The sequence below is a fragment of the Ovis aries genome, chromosome Y (genome assembly GCF_016772045.2).
Source record: "Ovis aries strain OAR_USU_Benz2616 breed Rambouillet chromosome Y, ARS-UI_Ramb_v3.0, whole genome shotgun sequence".
Classification (NCBI taxonomy): Eukaryota; Metazoa; Chordata; class Mammalia; order Artiodactyla; family Bovidae; genus Ovis; species Ovis aries.
The window spans coordinates 14,631,190-14,640,484 of NC_082741.1; positions in this window are offsets into that span (position 1 = coordinate 14,631,190).

Consider the following 9,295-nt stretch of genomic DNA (forward strand, 5'->3'; position numbering starts at 1 on the left):
TGGAGGTGATGGAACTCCAGTTGAGCTGTTTAACTCTGAAAGATGATGTGAAAGTGCTGCACTCAAAATGCCATCAAATTTGGAAAATTCAGCAGTGGCAACAGGACTGCAAAAGGTCAATTTTCATTCCAATCCCAAAGAAAGGCAATGTCAAAGAATTCTAAAATTACTGCACAATTGTGCTCATCTCCCATGCTAGTAAAGTAATGCTCAAAATTCTCCTAGCCAGGCTTCAACAATAAGTGAACTAACTGTGAACTTCCAGATGTTCAAGTTGGTTTTAGAAAATGTAGAGGACACAGAGATCAAATTGCCAACATCTGATGGATCATGGAAAAAGCAAGAGAGTTCCAGAAAAACGTCTATTTCTGCTTTATTGACTATGCCAAAGCCTTGACTGTGTGGATAGCAATAAACTGTGGAAAATTCTGAAAGAGATGGGAATACCATCCCACCTGACTGTCCTCTTGAGAAATCTGTATGCAGATCAGGAAGCAACAGTTAGAACTAGACATGGAACAACAGACAGGTTTTATATAGGAAAGGAGTACATCAAGGCTGCATATTTTCACCCTGCTTATTTAACTTCTATGCAGAGTACATCATGAGAAACATTGGGCTGGAAGAAGCACAAAGCTGGAATCAAGATTTTCAGGAGAAATATCAATGACCTCTGACATTCAGATGGCACCACCGTTATAGGCAGAAAATGAAGAGAAACTAAAAAGCTTCTTAATGAAGTGAAAGCGGAGAGCAAAAAAGTTGCTTAAAGCTCAACATTCAGAAAACGAAGATCATGGCATCCGGTCCCATCACTGCATGTGAAACAGATGTGAATACAGTGGAAACAGTGTGATACTTTATTATTTTTTTTTTGGGGGGGGGGGAGGGCGGCTCCAAAATCACTGCAGATGGTGATTGCAGCCATGAAATTAAAAGACGTTTACTTCTTGGAAGAAAAGTTGTGACCAACCTAGATAGCATATTGAAAAACAGACATTACTTTGCCAACAAATGTCCATCTATTCAAGGCTATGGATTTTCCAGTAGTCATGTATGGATGTGAGAGTTGGATTGTGAAGAAGGCTGAGTGCTGAAGAATTGATACTTTGGAACTGTGGTGTTGGAGAAGACTCTTGAGAGTGCCTTGGACTGCAAGGAGATCCAACCAGTCCATTCTAAAGGAGATCAGCCCTGGGATTTATTTGGAAGGAATGATGCTAAACCTTAAACTCCAGTACTTTGGCCACTTCAGGCGAAGAACTGACTCACAGGAAAAGACTCTGATACTTGAAGAGATTGGGGGCAGGAGGAGAAGGGGATGACAGAGGATGAGATGGCTGGATAGCATCACTGACTCGAAGGACATGAGTCTGAGTGAACTCCAGGAGTTGGTGTTGGAGACGGAGGCCTGGCGTGGTGCAATTCATTGGGTCACAAATAGTCGGACACGACTGAACTACTGAACTGAATTGAACTGGCTTGCCCTCTGTTGCATATTTCCGTCCACTATTCCAGTACTCTAGAGCAGGTGTTCCAACTACTGAGGTTTCACTCTGGGGAACCTATTCCAGGGCAGTTGGAATAGGCTGTATTTTAAAACACATATCCTACCCACGAATGAACCCTCATTCTAGATCTACTGTGTGACCACTAGTGACCCTGAATTCTAAAATATTATAATCACTTTGTTGAAATATTGCTCTAGAAGCCGTGTGCAAAAAGTACTCCGTTGCATTTTATACCAGCCATTATGCTGCTAGTCATCCAGCACTCTAGACTATGCAAGCTGTGAGTAACATCTATGGATGATGTTCCACAACTACAAATGTGTTGTATACTTCATATTTCCTGCCTCAATTGATCATGCATCAAAACACACATTTGCCAAAACACTTGTGCTTGCACTGTTGAGGACTTGTCTTCCCATTACTGAGCATGTGTGGCAGAGCAGGTGTATCACACTTTCTGAATTTTATCTCTGGGTATGCACCCAAAAATAAAACCCAGCCTTCAAGAGAACCTGTCCCTCAATTACTGAGTCTGCACTCTTGAGCAAGTGCACTGCAATTCCTGAGACCACACTCTGAATCACACTTAGTGCATCCGTGCTGCATATGCTGAGCTTAACTCTTCATCATGCATCTCAATAGTGAAACACACTTTAGACATACCCCTGTTAATACAGCCCCATGATCTAGAGCAGGTGTGCTTCAAATACTGAATCTTTGCTTTAGAGAACACGTGCCTCATCTCCTGAGATTGTGCTTTGGACGATTCTCCCCACCACTACTAGACTGTGCTCTAGATCAGACGTGACATAAATAAGATGGCACTTTGGAGCCTGCATACATCACTACTGTGTCTCAGCTCTAGCATAAAATTACTGAAACTGCTTAGCTTGCAATCTGGAGCACACATTCTGCCACTAGTGTGCTTGCACTTTAGAGCAGGCTGTCTGAAGCCATCCCATTGGCACTGGCAACATGCATCCAGCCACTGCTGAATGCACAGTAGTTCCTGCCACTATTGAGTGTGCAATCTAACATAAGATGTCAAAACTGCTCAGTCACATTGTGGAGCATACACCTCTTTCCACAACTGAACTTGCATTCTACAGCAAATGTTACACAAGTACTGACCTTGTGCTCTATAATTGGCACATCATAAATAATTTTCTTAACATCTGAAGCATGTGTCTGGCCAGCACTAAATCCATGCTTTACATCAGCTATGCTGAAATCACTGAGTTTGACCTCAGGAGTATGACTGAACTCACATTTTATAGCACACCTACTGCCTCTGTGGCTTCTGTGCCCTGAAACTATCGTGAGACGTGAGAACAAGATGGTGGTGTAGTAGGCTGATGTGGAGTACATCCCTTTATTGATACATCAGGCATACACCGTCAGACACGGAAGAGTAATCAGAACATCAGCTCAAAGTAGACAGGAGTATCTGACCAGTGGAAAAGAATATATAGAACCATGCAAAACTAAGTAGGATGGAAGAACTGGGGAGGTGGGAAACAGGAGTATTAGTAGGACTCGATCTGCCCTCACTGGGTGAAAGAACTAAAGCAGGAGTCCAATTCCACACTGGGGTAGTTATTTGAATCATAGAATAAATATTTAAAGCTGAGAGTGAAACAGTGGATCTGTGGAAATCTAGGTGGAATGAGAATCACACTGTCCTTACTGCAGGTATACATACCCCAGACAGGAACACGTGTCCCCTGAAAGGCACAGTGGCTGGGAGCTGGAGTTTAGGGATTCTGGAGCAACTCCACTGCATGGGCCGCTGTTAACTGTGGAGAGATGGAGAGAGGTGGTGTGAGGGAGGAGACTGTGGTAGGATACGCCTGTGGAGGAAAGCCAGGCAGCCACAGAAGAAAGGCAATATCACTGAGTGACATGTAGGGGGTGGAACAATGATCATAGTCTCTCTCTTCCCACATGCTAGCATCAGCAGTTACTACAATAGAGAGGCTGGCCCATCAAAGTCCTGACACACTGAGATAAAGAGTAGGACACCACCCTACTCCTTTAAGTGCTCCCTTAAGTCTCTGATGCACCAAGCTAGAGTAGAACCCCGCTCAGAATGCTCCTTTAAGTGCCTGATGCACTGATCTACAGAGTAGGACCCAGCCAGGGAGGTCTCTCTATGTGCTGGGAGGTCTCTCTATGTGCTGGCAAATAGAACAACAGAGAAGGACCCAAGGCAAGGAAGCCTTCTAAGTGCCTGAATAGGTGGAACTAGGGAGAAAGACTGGCCAAAGAGGCCTTCTGGTCACCAGCTACAAGAAGCTTGTGAAAAGACTCTGATAGTGCCACAACTCCTGTGGTGTAGTCAGTCTGTGTCCCTAGACACTGCACACTTGGCTCCACCAGGGTCCCTGAAAGCCAAGCAGCTGCTCCACCTTCACAGTTAACTCTCACTGGGAAAAAGCTGCCACAGGTTTAAAAAAAAAATCTTGCAACTATTTCCACAGGATTGCTTCAGTTGTGTCTAACACTTTGTGGGATGCATTTCACCACACTAGAGAATAAGTTCTAAAATACATATACTGCAACAACTGACCTTTTCCACTCCTTTTGCCACTGCTGAGTTTTCCAAATTTGCTGGCATGTTGAGTTCAGCACTTTCACAGCACTGTCTTTTAGGATTTGAAATCGCTCAACTGGAGTTCCATATCCACTAGCTTTGTTTGTATTGATGCTTCCTAATGCCCACTTGACTTCACATTCCAGGATATCTGGCTCTAGGTGAGAGATCACACCATCATGATTATCTGGATTATGAAGATATTTTCTGTATAGTTCTTCAATCTTTTCTGTATGGATTCTTATTACTTCTTCATAGTATCTTCTGTTTCTCTTAGGTCCATATCATTTCTGTCCTTTATTGTGTCCATCTTTGCACGAAATATTCCCTTGGTATCTCTAATTTTCTTGAAGCCATCTCTAATCTTTCCCATTCTATTCTTTTCCTCTATTTCTTTGCACTGATCACTGAGGAAGGCTTTCCTATCTCTCCTTGCTATTCTTCGGTACTCTGCATTCATAGATGTATATCTTCCCTTTTCTCCATTTCCTTTTGCTTCTTTTCTTTTCTTAACCATTTGTAAGGGCTCCTCAGACAACCATTTTGCCTTTTTTCATTTATCTTCTTGGGGGTCTTTATCACTGCCTCCTGTACAGTTTCATGAAACTCCATCCATAGTTCTTCAGGCACTCTATCAAACCTAACCCCTTAAATATTTTGTCACTTCCACTGTAAAACCATAAGGGATTTGATTTAGGTCATATCTGAATCATCTAGTGGTTTCCCCCAATTTCTTCAATTTAAGTCTAAGTCTATAGCATTAGTCCCATAAATACTGAGCTTCCACTCTGAACCTTCCTTCCTATAAGTGTTTGGCCAACATTTTAGAGTACTTTTGCTGCACCTATTTATCTTCACTCTGAAATACATGTACCGTCTCTCCTGAGAGGATGCTCAAGTGCATGTATTTAACTCCTACTAAACCTATGCTCCAGAGTAGTACATTCTGCTGCATGCATCTTCCACTACTTAGACTATGATACTGAGGTCATGCTACAACTACATATTTGCAATCTCAAGAACATCTTCTTTTACTTTCAGCTTCTATACCAGCACACATGTTTTCCCCCTCCAGAGAAGATTCTTGAGACTGCAAGGAGATCCAACCATTCTAAAGGAGATTGGTCCTGGGTGTTCTTTGGAAGAAATGATGCTGAAGCTGAAACTCTAGTACTGTGGCCACCTCATGAGAAGAGATGACTCATTGGAAAAGACTCTGATGCTAGGAGGGATTGGGAGCAGGAACAGAAGGGTACAACAGTGGATGAGATGGCTGGATGGCATCACTGACTTGAGGGACGTGAGTTTCAGTGAACTCCTGGAGTTGGTGATGGACAGGGAGGCCTGGGGTGCTGCAATTCATGGGGTCACAAAGAGTTGTACACAACTGAGCGACTGAACTGAACTGAACTGAAGCCCACTTTCTTGAATAGCTATCAAACAAATGTTGAGGTTGTATTCTGGAGCATGTCCCTGCTATTTCTGAACTCACTTTTTTCATTTCTTCATATTTCTTTTAAAAAATTATTTATTTTATTTGGAATAGAGTTACTATGCATTTCTGTGATGTTTTTGGACATATACATCAACACGACTCATCCACATGGATACATGTGTCCCAGTATCCTGAACACAACTCAACCTCCCTTGTTACCCCATCTTTTTGGGTTCTTCCACAGCACCAGAGTTGGGTGCATCTTTCAAGCATTGAACTTGCACTGGTCAGCTCTTTTATATATGGTAATGCACCTGTTTCACTGCTATTTTCTCAAATCGTCCCATCCTTGAATTCTCCCACTGAGTCTAAGAGTCTGTTCTTTATATGTGCATCACCTTTACTAGCCTCCATGTAGGATCATTGTTACTGTCTTCCTAAATTACATATATATGTAACGTTAAACAATATTTGACTCTTTCTGATTTTTTTTTACTCTGAATAATAGGCTTCAGGTTGAACTGCTTCATTAAAAATGACACAAATATATGCATTTCTGTAGCTGAGTAATATTCCATTTGTATATATACCACAACTTCCTTATTTATTCATCTGCTGATACACTTCTAGATTACTTCCATGTCCTAGCTATTGTAAAGATTATTGCAATAAACATTGGGGTACATGTGTCTCTTTCAATTCTAATTCCCGCTTGATGTATGCCAAGAAATGGGGTTCCTGGGTCTTATGACAGTTCTATTTCAAGTTTCTCAAGGAATCTCCAAACTGTTCTGCATACAGGTTGTACCACTTTATGTTACCAGCAAGAGTGTAATAGGGTTACGTTTTCTCCACACCATCTCCAAGAGTTCTTGCTTGTAGAATTTCTGGTGATGGCCATTCTGAACATTGTGAGAAGACAATTCTTTGCAATTTTGATTTTCATTTCTCTAATAATGAATGGTGCTAAGCATATTTCATGTGATTTTTAGCTATCTGTATGTCTTCTTTAAAGAAATGTCGGTTTAAGGCTTTTGTCCCCTTTATTTAGGCCATTCACTTTGCTGATATTGAGTTGAATGAGCTGCTTGTCTATTTTACAGATTAATTCTTTGTCAGCTGTTTCATTTTCTATTAATTTAATCCCATTCTGAGGGCTGACTTTTCACCTTGCTTATCGTTCTCCAAAAGCTTTAAAGTTTAATTACGTCTCTTTTATTGTTGTTTCCAGTACTGTGGAGGGTGGGTAATAGAGGACCTTGCCGTGGTTTATGTGGAGAGTGTTCTGCCTATGCTTTTCTCTAGGAGTTTTACAGTTTCTAGCCTTACACTTAGGTCTTTAATCCATTTTGTATTTATATTTGTTTATGGTATTAGATAGCATTCTAGTTTCATTCTTTTACAAATAGTTGACCAATTTCCTGAGCACCATTTGCTGAAGAGACTGTCTTTTCTCCATTATATATTTTTACCTCCTTTGCTAAAAAAAGGTATCCATGGATGGGTGGATTTATCCCTGGACTTTCTGTTTAGTTTCATCAATCTATATTTCTGTTGTTGTGCCAGGGTTATGTTGATGACGGTAACTTTGTAACACAATCTGGAGTCAGAAAGGTGGATTCCTTCATTGCATTCTACTTTCTGGAGAAGGCCTTGGTTATTCAGGGTCTTCGGCATTTCCATACAAATTGTAGAACAATCAGTTCTAGCTCTGTGAAAAATACCTTTGGTACTTTGATAAATGTTGCAATGACTCTATGGAGAAGACAGTGACACTGCACTCCAGTACTCTTGCCTGGAAAAACCCATGGACAGAGGAGCCTGGTAGGCTGCAGTCCATGGAGTCGCACAGAGTTGGACACAACTGAGCGACTTCACTTTCACTTTTCACTTTCATGCATTGGAGAAGGAAATGGCAACCCACTCCAGTGTTCTTGCCTGGAGAATCCCAGGGACTGCAGAGCCTTGTGGGCTGCCGTCTATGGTGTCGCATAGAGTCAGACACGACTGACGAGACTTAGCAGCAGCACCAGCAGCAGCAGGAGCAGCAGCAGACTCTATAGGTTCCTTTGGGGCATATACTCCTTTTCACTATATTGATTTTTCTAACCCAAGACTATGGTATATTTATCCAACTATTTATGTCACCTTTGATTTCTTTCATCACTTTTATGTTTCTCTTTACATAGGTCTTTTGTCTCTTCAAGTAAATTTATTTCTAAATATTTTATTATTTTCATTGCAACAATGACTGTGATTCCGCCCCCCCCACCCCCAATTTCTCTTCCTGGTTTTTCTGATTATTGTATAGGAATCCAAGGGATTTCTGTGAAAAATTTTATATCCTGCAACTTTACTGTATTCATGGATATGTGCTAGTCATTTTCTGATGATATCTTTAGGATTTTCTACATAGAGTTGTATTTTATCTGCAAACAGCATGTTATAATTCTTCCTTTTCAATCTGGATTTATTTTATTTTATTTCTACTCTGATTGTTGCAGCTAGGGTTTCCAAATTTAACCTTAATAGTAGTGGTGAGAGTTAGAGCTCTTTCCATCCTCCAGATTTTAGAGAAAATGCTTTCAATATTTTGCCTCGCATATAGGTTCCTGTGGGGTTGTCCCATATGGTCTTATTTTGTTGAGGTATTTTTCTTCTGAGTATACCTTCTGGAGAGTTTTTACCGTAAATCAATACTGAATTTCGTCAATGATCATATGGCTTTTATAATTCAATTTGCTGATAAGACATATCACATTTATTGATTTGTGACTATTGAAGAATCCTTGCATCTCTGGGATAAAGCCTACTTGATCATGAGGTATGATGTTTTTGACATGCTATTGCATTCTACTTGCCTGAATTTTGTTGCAGATTTTTACATATATGGTATTCAGTGATATTGACCTGTTTTCCTCTTTTTTCTTTCTTTCTTTCTTTTTTTTTTTTTTTAATGGCATCTTCTAGTTTTGTTATCAGGGTGATGGTTGTGACTTAGAATGGGTGCTGAAGTTTTCCTTTCTCCGAAAATTTGTGGAAGAGTTTGAATACGATGGATGCTATCTTTTCTCTATTTTTTTTTTTTTGTTAGAATTTACTTCTTAAGCCTTCTTGTTCTGGTTTATTCCTGTTGGAAGAATTTATATAAAAGTTTTGATTTCCATAATCATGATTCATCTGTGTAAATTATTTATTTTGTTCTGTTTAATTTTTAGGAGGTTCTACTTTTCAAATATCCTAAAAAAGACAATGCCAAAGAGTATTTAAACTACTGTACAATTACACTCATCTTACACAGTAGCAAAGTGATGCTCAAAATTCTCCAGTTTAGACTCCAACAGTACAAGAACCAAGAACTCCTAGGTGTTCAAGCTAGATTTAGAAATTACAGGGGAACAAGCGATCAAATTGCCAACATCTGTTGGATCATAGAAAAAGCAGGAGAGTTAAAAACGAAATCTCTGTTTTATTGACTGCATGGGATAACACATCACATTACCTACTTCCTGAGAAATCTGTATGCAGGTCAAGAAACAACAGTTAGAGCCAGACATGGAACAATGGATTTGTTCCAAACTTCGAAAGGAGTATGTCAAGGCTGTATACTGTCATGCTGCTTTTTTACTTATATGCAGAGTACATCATGCAAAATGCTGGACAGTATGAAGCGCAAGCTGGAATCAAGAATTCCAGGAGAAATGCCAATAACCTCAGATATGTAAGTGACATCAGCCTTATGGGAGTTAACAAGGA